Source organism: Lethenteron reissneri, chromosome 18 (assembly GCF_015708825.2).
Source record: "Lethenteron reissneri isolate LAM-NWPU_2019-01 chromosome 18, ASM1570882v1, whole genome shotgun sequence".
Lineage (NCBI taxonomy): Eukaryota > Metazoa > Chordata > Hyperoartia > Petromyzontiformes > Petromyzontidae > Lethenteron > Lethenteron reissneri.
The window spans coordinates 5,842,801-5,861,880 of NC_083796.1; the positions used below are offsets into that span (position 1 = coordinate 5,842,801).

The 19,080-nt window shown below is 42.0% G+C and overlaps 1 protein-coding gene across 3 annotated transcripts in view; it reads left to right on the top strand.

Annotated features, from left to right (window-relative positions):
• Window positions 1-4,919: 4,919 nt before the first annotated feature.
• Window positions 4,920-19,080, top strand: part of GLCE (glucuronic acid epimerase) — a 34,236-nt gene continuing 20,075 nt past the window's right edge. The window contains exon 1 of one of the 3 annotated variants that reach the window (XM_061553555.1): window positions 4,920-5,118. The gene's annotated coding sequence lies outside the window, so the exon portion shown is untranslated. Of the gene's footprint in view, window positions 5,119-5,598; window positions 5,619-6,076; window positions 6,490-19,080 lie in introns of those variants that run through there. The other 2 variants (XM_061553557.1, XM_061553556.1) reach the window with 2 other exon arrangements.

Sequence of the window (19,080 nt, forward strand, 5' to 3'; positions counted from 1 at the left end):
TACGATTGTCGTCGTCTGCCATGATCGATACAATTCATCATCATCCCCACAATCTATCTGATCTCGTCGCTCAATCTCCACGATGGGTGCCCTCTTGGGCGCATTCCCTCCTTTGGCTGCCACTCCGTTCTTCGTCCCTTCTGGCGACGCGTCATGCCCAACGCGTCATGCCCAAGTCCACTTGTAAGGGTCAACATGATGTATCTGACTTGAGTTTGTTTTATACATCTCCGATTAGCACGGTTGGCTACGTATGTATGTATGTTGAACTTATTTTGCACCGTACGTAGCCACTTGACTAAATACAAACATCAGTTCAGTACAGTGCGAAATAAGTTCAACAGTGTAATTCCAAGCATGCACCTATCCACATGTCTTTACACACTTTTCAGCTTTTGCACCATTTTTCTCTATTTTGTATCCATGTTTCCAATCCCATTCTCATCGCAGCTAATATGCGCTGACTTAAAACTGTATTCTTAAAGGCACATTTGCATGTCACTTTTCCTTATCACATTCTTTGTAACATTTCCAGAAGCACTCCAACCTTGGATGCCACGATGGCGAAATCGAATGCTGTAATGGAGTGAGATATGGCCTAGTACATGCTGCGATTTCCCCCCTGAAATATTTCAGGCAAAGAAACAAATAATCCCTGTGTGAGCATTGTAATTATAGTAATTTATGGTGCATTACAACACATAATACACAAAAGGTATTAAACTTGATTTGAAGCTTTCGTGACTGCAGGAATTACTCTTTGGTTCTTTCGGTAAAGTCACGTAGAAAGAAAAGAAAATAAATAATAGAATACGACGTTTCGGTTGCAACACAAGCAACCGTTATCAGGTGTGAATGCAAGCTCGGAGAGAGACACACACACAGAGAGAGAGACAAACACAGACAAAAGTATTGTTTAAAGTTTGTTTTGCAACGTACAATGCATTCCACCAAATGAATGCGTCACCCCCTACTCAGTAAATATCTTTCACAAGACTATACATTTAAACTGAAGGTTAGGCTGACCTATCAAAATTTGTTCAGGTAAGCACGAACAGTACAAATGCGGAGCTTTTGAGGTTTTGCTGGATGGATCTCTTTGTATTTTAGGGTCATTCCATATACCATGATGTCCGACGTTTCGCACCTCATGCTAGGAATTCTTGAAGAAGCTCCCAGCTCATGGTGTCACACTTTGGATATAATTCCAGATGTTTACCTAAAAAAATCCTCACCGAGTTTCATGGCTTCTTTACAAGAGGGTCATGCAAGGTGTTCGTAGGAGGGTCATGCAAGTTGTTCGTAGGAGGGCGCGATGATGCAATGTTTATTGCAATTGAGTACAGTAATTTGCGGAAAATGTAAAAAATTTGGCAAATTTGGACCATGACGCCGGCACACAATGGGCAACTTTCGCAATGGCGTCACTGGATCTTTAACGTCCTCTGCGAAGCAGATGGCACGTATTATTACGGTTAAAACACCCGCAGGATTAATCAGGACAGCACAACTGCTAAAAACCCACGCCGTTGCTCTACGACCTCTGGCACACAAACCGTGTGAACCCAGAAAGTGTCTCCATGCACACAAAGTGGCTCCACACGTCACCTTTAAACCAGCAGCACCACGACTTCTGGTGTGCCCCCCTGGATGGCCGCACCGTTTTCTCTAATCCAGTGTTTCTCAAACCTTTTAGGTCCGCGGACTACTCAGCCGATGCAAACATTTCCGCGGACCACCCAGCCCCCCATCGCTGGTGACAAAACGCATTTACTTGTCTCTCAATACCAAAAATACTAAATTATTCATGTTACGGGAGAATCAACACTTTTTTTATTGGGGGGTTGGGGGGGGGGCATTTAAGTCTCAGGGTAGTTTAATCAGGGTAGTTAATCTAACTTCATTTTAAATTTAAATATCACAAGTAAACATTTTAATGCCCGAAACAAAACATATAATAAACATTGTCATTTTTCCCCGCATCAACCTGCATTTGCGTCACAGCCCCGCGGAGCATTTGGAGGGCCGTCGCAGACCACTGGCGGTCCCCGACCCACACTCTGAGAACCACTGCTTTCATATAATCCTCACAGGGGCAACTACCGTATTGCAATACCCAACAATGACCTTACTCTTCCTGTCCACGTTTCACTGTTTCACTTTGGGGCATCAGATATTATGCCCAGCAATACGCGGTACAACGCAAAAAAAACACACAAACATGAGAGTGTAAGCATGTACTAAGAGGGTAAAGCAAGTGCTTGATCAGGACCGATTTGGCACATGTTGGGTTAGAAGTCTTATATTTTTTTTTACCAAACACCACTTTGTCACACCTTCACACCCTGGTGTCTGCAAATGCCAGGGCAGCTGGCATGCATTTCAGATCCTCAATTTGTACCTGGGAGAGCTACATGTGAAAAACGACACTGGCTTGTAATATTACTTCCAAAGTCTCAAAGGTCAGACTTGGGCATGGTGTATTAGCATATTTGTAGTCGTAAATGCATCAATTGTAACGGATTATAGTGTGGTGCATGTACTGCCATTTTCGTAAATCCACTGCTGGATGAGGGCCTCCCCCATGCTGTGGTGGGTCATTGAGTATGTTTTAGCATACTTCACCATGCTGGTCAGTTCGGGTTGATAAATGTCGATATTATTGATTCGAATTATCATCATAAATTACCCACATCTTTGTATATTATCTCCATGGGTCTCAATGCCCAACATTTGAAGGGTGCCAGAGCTGATTGAGCAAAACGAGGATGAGCACAGTTGGCTACGTACGGTGTGAAAGAAGTTACAACGTACATAATAACATTACCGTACATGGTGTATTCACCAGATGCAGTGCTGTACAGTTGACACGTATATGTTAATTCATAAGGAACTTCGCAAGTCACATTTTACAGTGAGAAATGAGATATAGATACAAGTCCTGGTAATGGTGCACTGCTCATTGTTTCTTTTCAGTTTTAATCATTTTTGCCTTTCAAGGATGCGTTCAAAAGACTACTACAGCACTAGTTACCAGTGGCAACCAATGTCTTGGGATACAAAAAAGAGAGTTTAAAATGTCATATTTTTATTCTTAGGTTTTTTCGGTAAAGTCACGTAGGTAAAAAATGTAAATTAATAAAAGTAAAATAAAACAAAATAAAAAATCATGATGTTTCGGAAGCAACACAAGCCTCTGTCTTCAGGTGGAACCGTCACAGCCACGACAGCTGTATCAAGTAAATGAGAGATCACAAAATGAGAGATCACATGTCATATTTTGCACGTTGTTTAACTTCGTCATGCTGCTTTGCTCGTATTCTGGTTTGTTGATTTTATTAAGACAAATCGCAGGAGTGCAATAGACAACACTACACATGCAACTTATTTATAGCATAGATCTCTTCCCCCCCCCCGAACCCAATAGACGAATAAACCATCTCGCTACTAACGTGGATGATTGTAGTGTCAAACAACATCCAGGAGTATTACATGACATCATTATTTAAAATTGAACACAAGTAATTTATGTAGCAAATGGAGTGCGTCACTCTATGCCAACATTTATCTATGTTGAGCTGTATGGTTTTTGTTTGAAACACAATCAATACTTTATTTAAAGGGCATCAGTCAACCAATCAATCATGTAAGCTGGAGAGAGTTCATTGAGACTACATGTTGTATCTTTTGCAGGGAAGCCTCGTGCTAAGGCACATAGATTAGAATTGCAATGTGCAAAATAAAATAAAAAACCTCTCGGCGACAAAAAAAATAAGCCAAAAATTGAAACGTAACATAAAAAAACAATGTAAGTCTAATATATCGTATATGAAAACACTTAACAAATGCTAAATTACATTAAAAACCTACTCACCGTATTAAAAATAAGCCATCACAACAAGTTATGCTGTGGCTCAACATATGCTATCCAAAGCAATACAATGAAAATGTTAAATATAAACCCATAAAATGTCATGAACAGAACACAAATACAGAAAACCTAAGCAGTAATTAATTACTGTCGTTTAATACAGAACAACACAACATCTGTACACAACACGCACGTTATACTTAATCACGATTGATGAGATATAAAATGATGCTTATGTTTATGAAAACCCAGTAATCTAGCTACAATGGCTGCTTTGCCTGAGGAAGTTCTTACGTTCGGTTCTCAGTTGGAGAAAATCCCAAACAACGTTATGCTTTAACGAAAAAAAACCTTTTTTAAAAACACGCTTTAATGAAATGTACCCCACTAGTAATGGAAGAACTCCACGACTCCAGTAATAGTATTGTGATCAGTATGACATAAGTATGTCATACTGATGACAATACTGGGTTAAAATTGAGTTACAATATTTGAGGATACAACAACGACGACAACAATAGACTGAGCGAGTTAATAAAAAGCGTGTACAAATAATTAGCTCATATTTGATCATCATTACGAGATGCTACAGTGACCCCCTCCCCTCCCCACCGTGTTACAGACAGAAATGCTGCCAGAGATCATGGCACCAACACTTTCCAACTCGGGGAGCGAAATGAATGGCAAGCACGTGCTGGGGTAGCACCCAACCTGGGGTCACACGAGGGGGGGGGGCGGGTGGGAAGAGGGTGGGGGCTGGTGGGTGGGGGGAGGAGGGTGGGGACTCTTAGCCCCGCCCCTCAAGCCCGGTAAAGGGGGAGGGGGAAGACGAGGTGGGCGTGTCTTATGACACACCTCCCTCTCTTTCGCCCTCTCTCATTGGCCCATGGCGTCGTTACGCCTACGCATTCGTGCAAGTCGCCGCGCCATTGGCTGTGACCGCCCGTGGCTCGCGCCAGTGATCCGCTCCGCTATTGGTGGAGAGCGGCATTCGGAGTGGTGGTGAGGTTGGGGGGGCGGGGCTGGGCGGTGGTGGTGGTGGGCGGTGGAGGCTGAGGCGGCGGTGGTGGCGGCGGTGGTCACTGACGACGCGGGGTCGGGACGGGGTCCCCACCGCCTCCGCCTCCTCCTCTTCTTCTTCTTCCTCCTCCGCCTGCTCCTGCTCCTCCTCCACGCTGACCGAAGGCACCGGCATGCTCGGCGAGAGAGCGACCCGGCCGAGCAGAGACGCGTGCGGCTTCCTGGAGGTGAGTGTCGCTCCGTGCCTTGCGCGATGTTTACGTGGGAGCCGGGGGGGTTGCTGCTGCTGCTGCTGGTGTTGTTGTTGTGGTTGTTGTTGTTGTTGTGAAGTGGTCAAGCGAGGTTGCTTGCCCTGCCGACCTGGCCTCAGCGGTAGTGTGGTGTTGGGTATTTAGTGTCTTTGTTTTGTAAGTGTGCACGCCGGTGTGTGAGCGGGCGAGACGGCCTGTCAAGTGTTGTGGGAACAACCCAAGTCTCCCACAATTGACAATTTCTTTTTAAAAGCCCGACAACCCTGACAATCCACAACCTGCGTTCCGCAAGCCCATGTGGCCATGTAACAACTTCACCCATCACGGAGCATTAATTACTGTGGTTTAGGCTCGGCTCACGGGGCAAAAGTGGTCCTCATTTGCAGAGCGAAGAATTGTTTTGACGTGTTGCGTAGGTTGACCGGGCTCACGGTGGAAGATGTGCACTTTGCAAACGCTGCGGGAATTTGACGGAAGTAAGTTGACGACGTGAACAGATTATAACTGAGAGTGGTGGTGGCGGCAGTGGTGTTTATGACCTCGGCAACAACAAAAACCAGAGGGACATCGGCCCCGAAATGTTATCGCGCGACGCGTTTTCACTTCTTACATAGCCATAGAATTCATCGCAGAGTGGCTGTAATGTTTGACGTGCGATTTGTACGTGACTGCCAACTTGTTCTTTCTTTCAGTATCCAACGCATTTTGGAGATTTAAAAAAAAGCCCTTGGTGTGATGATTTGTGTCTGACAATTATCATGATAATTTACGTTTGTAAGGCGCGCTCCATCCGTAGTGGATCACGCAGATCAGGTTATATCCGTACAAGACACTCCATATACAAAAGCATTGGGTTCCGGAGGGAGACATTACAGCAAATACACTTCTGACGGGACCGTCTGTGGCGACTTTTGTGTCCGCTTGTAGTGTGTGTGTGTGTGCGTGGCTTGATATACACAAATTTGATAATTGGTTTTTTACCCTTTTTTCTGGCAACAAAACTGACAGATAAAAGGGTAAAAAAAACAATTATCATATTTTCTCTACTGGCAAATGAGGTTCCAATGATACACAAATTTGGGCCAAATGTCCCCCAAAACAAGGCTCTTAAAAAAGGGGGTTTTGAAGTCTTCGAGTGTGTAAAAATATGAAGACAAAAATATTTTCTGAATTGCTTTGGGTTCCTCCCTAGGTCAGCGTAACCCAAGATGAGAGAGTGGCGAGTGCTGCGTGCTGGTTAAAAAGGCACTGGCTTTGAGAAGGCATCTCTCTGAGCGTGGTGCTGGCATCATCAGACATTCGTACTTGTTGTGCTGACACCTTTGTCAGGGGCCATCCATTTAGTAGGTACGCAAAAATCTGTCAACTTTACCCTCCCCCCCCCCCTCTGTACGCACGCTAACTTTCTACACCCCCCCCCCCGAATCTTATAGAACGGCCGATATTTAATCTACGCAGAAACGATCAAGGATTAATAATATTAACGTGTTTAAACTAACAGATAGTCCACCGCCGGACTGTCTAACTCATTTGAAGGCCAATGTAGACAAATTATTATCGAGGCTTCACCCCCCCCCCCCCTCGTTTCCAATGCGTACGTACTAAATGGATGGCCCCTAAGTGATTTGCGAACAACACTTGGCCACCCGGTGCTAAATGGGGAAACTTTGTCTTTGGGTTCGGGTCAAATGAGAAGTGTCCGCTTTTGGAGGGTGACAGGTGATAGCTTTTAATTATAGCCACAATGGGGAAACACTGCAAAACAAACTTAACAAGGCTATAAGCAAACAAAACTATAAAAAGCAGTCTGCAGTGAAGAAATGGCCAACCATATATGGTTGGAGGCTGTGTTCAAAAGTGGATTCGCAGACCATTTAAAATGAATGTCTTTATTTAACCAGATTACATGTTGAGATCGTGTTGCAAAGAGAAGAGTTTCACACTGATAACACAGCTATTTCCAAATGCTTAATTACTTACATTACTCTACAGTTTGTAACTACCCGCAGAAATTACCCAGACTCAAAATTTTTCCGCACTGTGCAGAATGCCTCAGTGGTCCATGGCACGATAACGCATGATTATAATTATAAAGAGTCATCCTTCTCGAACTACATTTCTCTTACTGCTTCTATTTTACAGCTGATTCACACAGCGTCCGTGAATACGCATTGTGCGACACAGTAATTTCTCAAAAGCTGTACCCTGTACACTTATGTATGTTATACCAGAAGGGACATGTAGTTCAATGGACTCTTGCATAGTTATCAGTCAGGCAATGATTAATTTTATTCACTAAATTGCTTGCGGCTTTCGATGACCAATTTAGCACAGAATGCCCAACACTGGTGGTCGTGGATAATAACAGAGGTCCACTGTTTGCACCATGTGTGTTCTCATTGTGCCTTCGTTTCCTGTATGTTGTTAATATCGAGAAGTTATCGGAAAGGGCTGACTTGGAGTTGTCCCTTTTCACATCCAGAGCTCGCTCATGTGCATCGGTTTTATGCGCGTGCAACTACTGCAGTATACTCTGATGACGCTTGTGTGTTTTGTAGGTCTGTGTCATTGGGGATTTTACGGGGGTGGGTGGGGTGGAACCAGAGTTTGCTTTGAGTTGAACTTGCGCACTTTTTTCTGAGCTTTCACCAGATTATAAATACTGTAAACGAAACCTACTTACCCTACCTATTTGGGTGAGTGACGGTCAATGCTTACGTGATATAATCTGGCGTGGTTGCGAAGATGCTCTTTTGCAGAGTTGTTGGCAATGTTCCAGGTATGCATATTCAGTGTTGCCTTTACGCTTATCTGATTTCCTCTGTTGTAGTTAAAAAAAAACAGTATTATCTCTACTTTTCATTTTGCTTCTTATTGAAAATCGCCAGGAATGGAGAAACATAGAAAGGTCTTTCAGGCTCCGGCAGCCAATTTTTCACTGTATTCGCAAATATCAAATTGTAACTGTTATTGGTTTAGTAATCTATGCTTAGGAAAAAAAAAACCTGTACTTGAATGTATGATTTTGCATGCGACTTGGATATATGCACGTGAACAATATTACAATCGTTAATATGTAAAATGCTTTGCAGAAGTGAATCTTATACCCGTGCTTATCATTAGGATTGCTATTTTTGAGAATCATGTAACATTCTAAGTTTTGTGTTATCTTAAATTTTCTATGGCATCATAAAAAAATACATATTTGGAATGTTGGACAATGAGCGTTCAAAGTAATTGACAGGCCTATAGGATTTCTGGTACTGCATTGATTTCCAATGACAATTATAGTTGCGTTTGTTTCTATAGTGTTCAGAATAATAATTGCTAAACTTGTTTTGAATGCCGAATTCTATTTCATTATATGGTTGTAAATATCCAAAGAATACATATTTTAACCCAAAATTTACGATGCAAAAAAAGCAATCCCAGCTTTGCTATTGAAACTCGAGGCAAGATAATAGCGACCACATCAACAATTGTTTCTATTTTGTAATGTATTAGTTGTACCATTCTGACTTGACGACTCTAGTATTGTCCATGTTTACTGGTATTCTTTAAAACATCAACAGATTTGCAGCTTTTTATAAATCAATAAAAAAAATGTCAGGACAGTACACAACACGGTTATTAAAATACTATTGCTATAATCTCCACATTTGTTTTGTTTTTATATTCTTTATATATAAATTATAATGTTCATTACGAAATATAATGCTTCCGTTTGCTGTAATTATTATTGTAAAGCACAAATGTTGATTGAAATCAGGGGATTTTCATATATGTTAACACATAATCTCCCCCTGGAATTTAAATTGGGATTATTTTTGGTCATGTTAAAAGCAAATGCTTTGTAATTCAACGATTTGTCTCAATATGGCACCACCTACATAGCATACCTTATGCAGCAATACTCACAATGAGACTTTGGCAGACTTGTATTTTTCATTATTCATGCAATTTGAATTCCTTTCATAGCCAAGTAGAATATTCCTGTGTCTGCACTACAACTGCTTTGTGCTATTAAGTACTTAAAATGCTATGCTGGAAAGACATTGCTTTGTATTTTGTCCCATAGTATCCAAGACAATTGTTTAAAAAACGCAAGTATCCTACGTCGTAATTCACCTTTTCACAAATTGACTCCATTCATATTTTAACTGACTCCTGGATGCATACTGATCACCAGTGAGGTATTAACTTAGACTTCTGCATGCAACGACAATGATTATATGTTTTAGCAGAATGTAACACCTCTCTCAGTTTACAGGGCCTGAACTTTCAATTGTAATGTCTGCAATGTTTATGAATTTGGTTAAAATGGATTTGTTCATGACAAAAAATATGGATACACTTTCCACAATTACTGTCGACATTTTGTACAGTGTTTTGTGATATTTCAGGTTAATTAAATTTATGACAGCTGCAATATTGTAATCTCTGCCAGGTTTTTAAAGTGGTGCATCTGTTGCAATATGGTAAAATAATTTCCAGGGATTGAAACGTTTTAACTTTTCAAATATCATCCACATTTTAATACTTTTTCATTGAATGTGGCAATTATCAAGTCAGGAAGACTAAGGTTAGTTTCATTGCTTTTAAAGCTGTGTCGGCTGCCCTCGGCAGATGCTTGCCAAGAATGGGTGCATTATTCCACATGCAGTTGAAAGAAAAAAAGATTGACAGGTATGGCGTCACAATCCCTTTTCTTGTTCCATACAGTGCTTAAAAACACCTTGGTAGCACTTTCACCATGGTCCTTATGGAATGTCCGTGTTTCATTAATACACTTTAACATGCTACCATTTGTTCCATTTGTTAAGGCTAAAGTACAAAATATGCCTTAATTGATTTTTTAAAGTAAAAAATTGTGTTCATCTTGTCACTCGGGGTCTTTAATAATGTCCATTTGCTAATAGCAGCATTTTGTGAATGGCAGTCGGCAGGTGGTGAATTTAAATATGCTTTAAAGTAAGCCGTATTTAACAAATGCCAATGCTCACACCTGGGTCGTCATGCAGGTGGTGTTTTCTTACTGGGCCTCCACAGATCCCAGTGGACCTAGTGACACGGCCTCCAGTGTACGGGATATGCAATGCAGCTGCTTCTGAGAAAGTGAGCTGATTCCATTGCTCGTTTGAGGTTCACTGACTCTGTGTACACTTCAGTAAACTGGGAGCACCGTCTCCTATCTGTCACTGTCATGCCATTTGTTTTGCCTTTTTTTAAGAGCCTGCGTCTCAAAGAGGTCCATTCTGCCTTTTACTGTAACGAAGGGCAAGCGAAAAATACGTCCCCATTCTCCCATGGTTTTGCTAAGTAGTTACTTATTTAGGCTCAGTCCTTGCCAGCTGTCATCATTTTAGTTTTAAGGGTTATGACAATGATTTCATTCCTGTGATGATGAAAATCTTTTTTTTTGTCATGGAAGCTCAAAGTTTGTCTTTTATTGTATTTTTCACCTTGTGTGTCTGCTGAAAAGCCTGTGTGTACGAGCTGTTGTTATGCGTTCACACGGAAATACACACAGGAATAAACATGCGACACACAATCCACATAGAGGCATGGAACAATGCTGCAGTGACTCCACACGCAATCGATGCTTATGCCCACATATACATTACCTTAAATTGTGCATGCACTGGTGTATGCAAATTACAGGCTAATGCAGTGAAAACACTGAATACACGAGACACCAATATTTGAAACGATACTAATGAGAGAAGTATGTATTCCTTAATCCAATCGTTCCCGAAAATCATGACAATGCATCAATTTACTGCTAGAAATAATTGCTTTGTATTCAAGAACCTACAAAGTGTTTTCGCATTTTTTTTTTGATTTTCAAAGATGAGTTGGGTTCGGATTGCTTTTAAATTGGAAACGTATTCGATTAGTGCCACAGTGCTGACAACTGTTGTTGGAGAATTATTACTTGGCTGCATTCAACATACAGGACTGTATAACCCATACATAGTACACGTTTCCCATGCTGCAAACTGCCTGATGCCTGGAAAGCCGAAGGTTTGAGCCATATTTGTTAGTGAGTATCAATATTTTTGTTTGTAACAACCTTGCCGAAGCGCCATTTGCATAATTTATGTAGCACACATTTGTGCTCGTGATAACCATATTTTCTTTTTTCTCCAGACTAATGTTATATTTTGAATAGACACGTTTCTCTTCAAAACACCAACAACAACAACAACCTCATAAGCATTAAAATTCTGTGCACAAGTGACCATAAAGGGAGGTGAGAAGGTCGTGAGTTTGGTCTACTGTCGTGTTAATGCTTTATGCTGTGGTGTTTGCTTTATGTGATTCGGTGTACAAAAGTTTGCTTTATGGTGTATTTCGATTTAAAGCTTTCGTGACTGCAGGGATTCATCTTCTTGGTTCTTTCGGTATTATTTTATTACTTCCCTTCTACGTGACTTTACCGAAAGAACCAAGAAGATTATGGTGTATTTATAATGTATTGAAAACATACATGGCTCTGCATGTCAATACATGGTTCTGCATATTGTGGTTACACGATGTTTTCATCATAGTATTGTTGAATAATTGTATGGTTTTCACGATGACATTATGAATGCAGAATTTGCATCTCACATCGTATGCACTGTATACACATTGAGCGTATGTATATTGTTCATTCTTTCGATTGTTTAGGATATATATCGGATTTCATATTCTGCTCGAATAGAAAAAAACACTTTAATGTTAAATACACTCCCACTGTAACCTTGGATAATACATAACACATCAAGCAAAAAAAACACTACTGAGAAAAAACTAAGATTTGGGTGGCTGTACAATAAGAGTAAGAGTCATGTCGGTATCCACCACGTAGGGTTGCTTTTAAAATTTTTGGTTTGAGAACTTACAGATGTACATGACATGTACACTGTGCGGCCCTTCTGTCAATCCACTGCTGGATGAGCCCCCCACGCCGTGCAACCGGGTCATTGGTGGTTTGGTGAAGGCGGGAAACGTAGAGATGTGTGACCGTAGAAGTGAAGTGCCATGGGATTTCTGCGCATCCAAACTCTGAACACACAAAACACCGATTGGCTATCGTACAAAAATAACAGTGGAAAGAATATGATTGCTCACCCGTAGAATTTGGATACGGTCAGGAATAATGTGGTTAATGTTACCGTTTTAAAAAAATTGCAACTAATATTTTCATACATTAAGATTTGATATTCTTTATTTAAACCAGTGGGTTTCTATTGCGATGCATAGCTCTATTGCAAAGGAGACTGGTAAAAAATACAGGGGAAATGGAGGCACATTGGTATATTGAGCACAGCTAACAAAAGTGCTGTAAAGAGCAGCAAATGCAATTGCACTGCAAACGAGTTTATATAGATAGGGCTGAAATGTCTATATACAATCTATGGTACAATGTTTACAGATTTAGTTTTTTACTCTTTGGAGCAAACATGAAATGGAATTTTGGTAATTTGTCCTTGTTTCGAGTCCTATCAAGCTGCATCTTTGGGATTTGGCCCTGTAAGGCTATAAGCTCACAGACAGGCCAAGATGCATGAACTTGCGCCTAGAGACCATGATGATTGCAGTCCCAGTGGAGCACCCTGACCCAGCTCTTAAACTCATATTGCCCGGTAGCGTCACTATCTTGTGAGACTCTTCCTTATGACAGCGAGAGGCTCGATGGAAAAGATGATGTGGATCGTAATTATGACGATGGCAGATGATTCTCGATGATGCTTCGTAAAAACATTGCTACGTGAACGCATTTTTATTTAGACGGTGTATTCTCTGTTTACTTCGAGTGTTTTTGTCGCTTTAAATTAGTACATCTATATATATAAAATCGTGCATGTCTGTCTGTCCGTCTGTGTGTGTGTGTGTGTGGATTTCGGACCATACGCACTTTCATTGGACGGCGGTTGCCCCTGGCAACGGCTAGCGACGCCTTCTCCGCTTTCATTGGACCTGCCAACGGCTAGCGACGCCTTCGCCAAGGGCTGCAGTTTCATTGGACGGCGGTTGCCCCTGCCAACGGCTAGCCACGCCTTCGCCACTTTAATAGGCTCCGTAAATAATTAAATAATAGCCATTACACAGTATTGTTGGAGCGCTGAGGGGGGGGGAAGGCACGCCACCCGTACCCTGCCTCTGCCGGGTGGACAATTTTGGCGAGGCCGCAGGCTCTGCACGCTACTAGGCCTCGACACCCACCACGCCACTCTGAGGTAAATTCATCAAAGTTTTTCCTACTCTTCACTCCACCCCCAACACAATGTGTGCAATTAATATTACTTTTAAACCCAACGCGCCAACAATCGATTACTTAAATGTTCACTGTACAAATAGTCATTAAGCTGGGTCAGCGTACTGCCAGTCTATCATGTAGACTGTAGCCTGCTTATTAAGCTCGGTGAGCGTACTGCCACTCTATCATCTACACTCTAGCCTGCTTATGATGCTGACTGCGTGTACTGGCAGTCTATAATGTGGACTGTAGCCTGCTTATTATAATCGATTCTTTATATGTTCTTTGTACAAATAATCATTAAGCTGGTTGAGCGACCCCAGTTCGATTCCAACTCACGCCCACCACCGCTGACGATTATTTGAAACGGACCTGGCCCTCCCCTAGGTCCACTCAGCCTCAAACGCGTAACTGCTGTCGTGTGTGAACATCGTCACTGGGGAGACAAAGGCGGCCGGGCATCGTGGATCCAAGTCCCGGGCGAAGCCGGGTCATGTGTATGTGTGTATGTATGTGTGTGTATATGTATGTGTGTATGTATGTGTGTGTATGTGTTTGTGTGTATGTATGTGTGTGTGTATGTATGTGGGTTTTTTTCTATGTCTTTATGTGTATGTCTGCGTGTCTGTATGTATGTGTGTATGTACGTGTGTGCATGTGCTTGTGTGTATGTATGTGTGTGTCTATGTATGTGTGTGTATGTGTTTCTGTGTATGTATGTGTGTGTATGTATGTATGTGTGTTATGTGTCTGTCTGTGTGTCTGCATGTATGTGTGTGTGTATTGTGTATGTGTTTGTATGTATTTGTGTGTTTACGCTCGCATTACACAAATGTGTTGCAGGTCTAAGGCGTTCCTTGCGCAGCATTGCCGCTTTATTATTTCAGTCGTTTACTGCCGTACGCACCCTGAAAGTCGTGTGTGTCTGCAGCAAGCGCGTGTATGTGTACCTATGGACGCGCGTGTGTTGTGTAGGGGGAACGGTAGTGTAGTGCTTAGCGTGCTGCCTGTGTGTGTGTGTCTGTGTGTGTGTCTGTGTGTGTGCGTGTGTGGTGTGTGGGGAGCGGTAGTGTAGTGGTTAGCGTGCTGTCTGTGTGTCTGTGTGTGTCTCTGTCTGTGTGTGTCTGCGTGTGTCTGTGTGTGTGTCTGTGTGTGTGTCTGTGCGTGTGGTGTGTGAGGAGCGGTGGGTGTAGTGCTTAACGCTACGCTGCGCTACCAACCCGGCGAACCCAGTTCCATTCCCGCTCACGACCACCACCGGTGACGATTATTTGAACCTCCCCTAGGTCGACTCTGCCTCAAACGAGTAACTGCTGTAGCATATTAACATCGCCACTGGGGAGACAAAGGCGGCCGGCCGTGGTGGATACAAGTCCCGGGCGAAGCCGGGTAGTACAGCTAGTCAACATACAAAGGGGGGTGGTTATTTCCCCACTTTTGTCTCCCTTGGTAAAATTATTTTCGTGATATTCTCTCCATACTGTTTGTGATTGCACAGAAAAAGGATTGACATTACTGCACATTTCCTTTTGATTGCGTATTGCATTTATGCTGCCATTACGTGATAAGTGATGTCAAGCAGAGTGGCTTTATGACCTGCTGTGTTGCTCTTATATAAGGTATGATCACGTTGGCAAAAATAAAAATGTGATGCCATTTTTGACTCTTCTTTGCAGTTCAGGAGATGGTGATGAAAAAGTGCACAATAGAGTTGCCCAGGACTATGAAGATATGTTTTTTTTCTTGCATTTCAGAAATATCTGATATAAGGTGGTTGGTGTTGATTTGGCTTGGGGGCACTGGGATGGATCCGTCGATGGCATTACATTGTGTAACGTGCAACATTGAAGAAGCTGTTTTCATCCATAAAGGACATAGATGTTGATTGGCTCTCTTACCGAGAACATCTACCAATTGCCGTGTAATGGGGGGTGGTCTCAATCGGGGCTTCTGACAACCGATTTCTAATTAATAATTGACGACCTCAGAAGGAGCCAGCTATTTTTAGAAATACTTCCACGTACATTTATGTATGAACCATAGTTTAAAGATGTATTTTCAAGGTCGGTTTTCGTTTGCTGAAATAATATTAATCACAGACTACAATAAAATGTTTAATCTTGAATACAGTTGGCTGATACATTTTCGTTTAGAATGTGTTGTGCTTTATTTTATTTAAGCGATGAGCTTTGAGTAATGTCATAGTGAGACCAGTTGAGGTGGGGTTTTTTTTGTTCTTACCATTCCGTGTTCAAAATGTAGAGCAAGTCGATGACACGGATGGTCGCTATATTCGAAATTTCATTGTGTTTTGGCATAGTTAACTTATTTAGCTGTTAAGCATATTTCTCTGGTACGAGTGCCAACCCAACCCTGCTAAGCTTATTGAGGACAGGACCTCAATGTCCCTCACAGTCCAGCTCTAGTCATGTCTGTCAGGTTCTTAATTGGATGTTGTAACACGTGGTGCATGTATAATCAAGGTTTGTGTTTCACATCATACCCGCCTTAGGGTACACCAAAAAGCCAAGTTAACATTGGATCAGTTTCAGGTGATCGTAAAATAAATGCATTTTTTGTTCACCGCAGGGGCTGATTGTGTTTGTGTGCCTTATGCCTAGGTAGAGCTGACAGAAATAGCTGCTGATGTAAAATGATTGTTAAATTCTGTCCCCATAGGGAGCTGGCCCAAAACAGCAGTGAAATGGGGATACTATTAATGCACCGCCGTTATTGTGGTAAAGGTTTTTCATTTGTGTAAATTAATGCACTTGGCCGAGATGAACGAAAATCAACAGGCATAATGCACACACGTGCTGTGTTTATGGCCCTTGCTGTGATATTTTTTCTGCCTTATAGTATAGATGACCTGTCAAGCAAGGGTCATAATGATTTTAGGTTTTTTTGCCATGCCAAAAATGCTTTATATTGCTTGTAAAACACGCATTTCATTTAGTTTTTAAATTACCTTTTATCACAGTGCTTTTTATTTATTGCATTTCTCACTTTTCACATGGCTGAGATTTAGTGTTCTGTATCGGACACGTCTGTACGGGTTTAATGGGAAGCATAACAGTCATGGTTCATAAGTCGAGCAGATGTGTAAACCCCCAGAACGTGAATTGATTACTTCACCGCGTCACACCTATGCTACGTGCTACTATTCATTTTTTGGGGTCAGCTTGTGCAGGAATGTGGCAGCTAGGTACCGGTTGGTGTACGAGGCCTCCACTGCAGGCAGCTCCCCCCATGCATTGCGTCTTTTCCACTCTCCAACAGTGCCCGTCCCTTTTGAGTGCGTTTGGCTGCATGTGAATTCATGCAAGCAGACCAATCATATCTGTCTCATGCCTTTACGAAATACATGCTACATTATAGATATGAACATTGTTTTAAAGTTTCTTTCTTCTGAAAAGGGAACAAAAAAAACATGTGGTTAACTGTAAGCATATGAGCAGGAAAACATCTGCACATAGTTGCTCTTGCTATGGCAACTCAACTCATTAATTAAAAATAACTGCCTCTTGTTATTATTTTAAAGTGACGTGAATTATTCTGTTAGACTGTATTTTAAACAGCGGGGTTTAAAGTGCTAACATCTATTATGGCTGAGTGCATTTTAGTTTTATTCATAATACAAAACACATGTACAAATCCTTCGTGAGCATTGCAGCCAGGCCCACAGTAATGTTTAAATGTAATTAAATTGACTGTGTATGCCAGTATTTAAAATATAAAATCAAGAATATGTTCAATATTGACAATCATACTAACATATTTAGTCTATAAAAACCCCCCACAAATACGTTACAAAGAAAATAATACACGTCTGATCTGACATTTTTAAATGAAATATTACTCATTTCATGTACTCCAATGGATATGATATCATAAGTGCGTTTAAAAAGATGATATTCCACTTTTGGATAATAACTTGCCGTGTTATCCAGCTCTTGAGAAGCCATTTACTTCTCTCATTCCTTATTTTCATTGCTAAGACCAACCAAATCAAGAGTAAACACAGCTGTTTTAGAGGGGATGGAGGTTTCTTGCATTCATTCAGCTGAGACCTTCAATCTCAGAACACAGAAGAGCTCTTTCAGAGAGGCGAAGCGACGTTAATTTTTTGCTTGACCGCCTGGGCTTGAACCCGGGGTCTCTGAGGTTCTGGGAAGTACACTGACATGAGTATTAACCCTTGGAGCCACAGAACGAACCCACTTGTAGACAATGCCTATCTTCGGGATTTAGTGCATAAAAAGCGTTCTACTATCAATTCGGTGCATTCGTTTGATAAGGGAACCCATTTTTTTTTCGTCTGAAGTTACTTACCCTTAGAGCTGCACTTATTTTTTTTGTATCTAGTGCTACCGCTAAGAATAGTGTTTGTTACATCTTTAAACCAAGATGGCAAATCATATGTTTTTTGTTTGCATTGCAGTGTATTGGATTGCATTCAGATGTGGGAATGGGGATAGATTGGTATGTAAAGGGGCTGATATACATATGCACTTACATAAGCATTATGCATTTGATAAGCTAATGCCTCACAAAACTGAAGCCAATTATACAAAAATAACTCTGGCTTCTAATTACTTTTTTTATACTTTGTGGTCACGTTTATTTACGTCTATGTTAACAGCAAGGAACCCTCAGGCCATCAGTTGCACAAAACAGTTTTGCACAGTTGCCTTTGTGTGGACTTAGTTGAAGCATCTGGATAATTTTGTTGCTTTACTTAATAGCTGCTGGAAGTATAAAGCCTCTGAGCAACACATTGACTGCTAGCAGCAGGAAGCGCGAAAGAGCATTTCTATTATAATCTTACTGTTTAGCCTGTTGTTTATGGAACAGTGGTCGCATGTGGTGCGCCACCGACGCATTTTAAGTGTTGTTAAGCAAAGGAGTTGAAAAAATCTCACAATCGTTCTTAACTTGAAATTAACAAATTTCTCTCCCTCCATACCATCGCCCACTGGTCACTTAGTTAATCACAACGATTAGCAATTCCTATTCAGTCCACGGTATATGATGCAGAGAGAGTTGCTTCCCCCCACCTACTACCCATGAGCATCTCTCTCTTTCCTGCATCTCCTCCATTCAGGCAAACAGGAGAGACCGTGTCGGTTATTGAAATGGCATGGGTGCGAGGCTGCACATATCGCCCAGGAAATTGCCTCGGCTAACGCTTTGGCATCAAGACTCACTCAGCTTGCTGTACAACACAGGCTGTGATGAGGAATGTGTCCGCAGAAGCACATGCCCTGCGACGCTTTGTGGTTACCGCCAAAAGCCTCCCGTCACGTGGCGGGAAAGGGCAATATGTAGCCCAGCACCCGGGCAATGCAAGCACCTCCTTTTTTATATGGGCAATCGCGGCTAACAAATGGACACTGCCAAGCCTTTCTTGGAGTCGCCGAAGAAGCAGAATCAACGTGAATGAGCCAAGCCTCGCCAAGGTCCTTCCATCCAGTGTGCATTCTCAGAGTTAGATATGCGCTGGATGAACAGGACACCCCAAGGCCTTTGCAGCAGTTCCACGTGTGAACGCTGCAATGGCGTCAAAGGTGCTGCCAGGACACCCGACTCTGCAGGAGGAGAGCTCATAGACTACCCGATGTGACGGACCAGACACTGGAAAGGGATTTAAAAAGAGGCCACCAAGTGTGCGGCCATCTCCACGACCATCACGG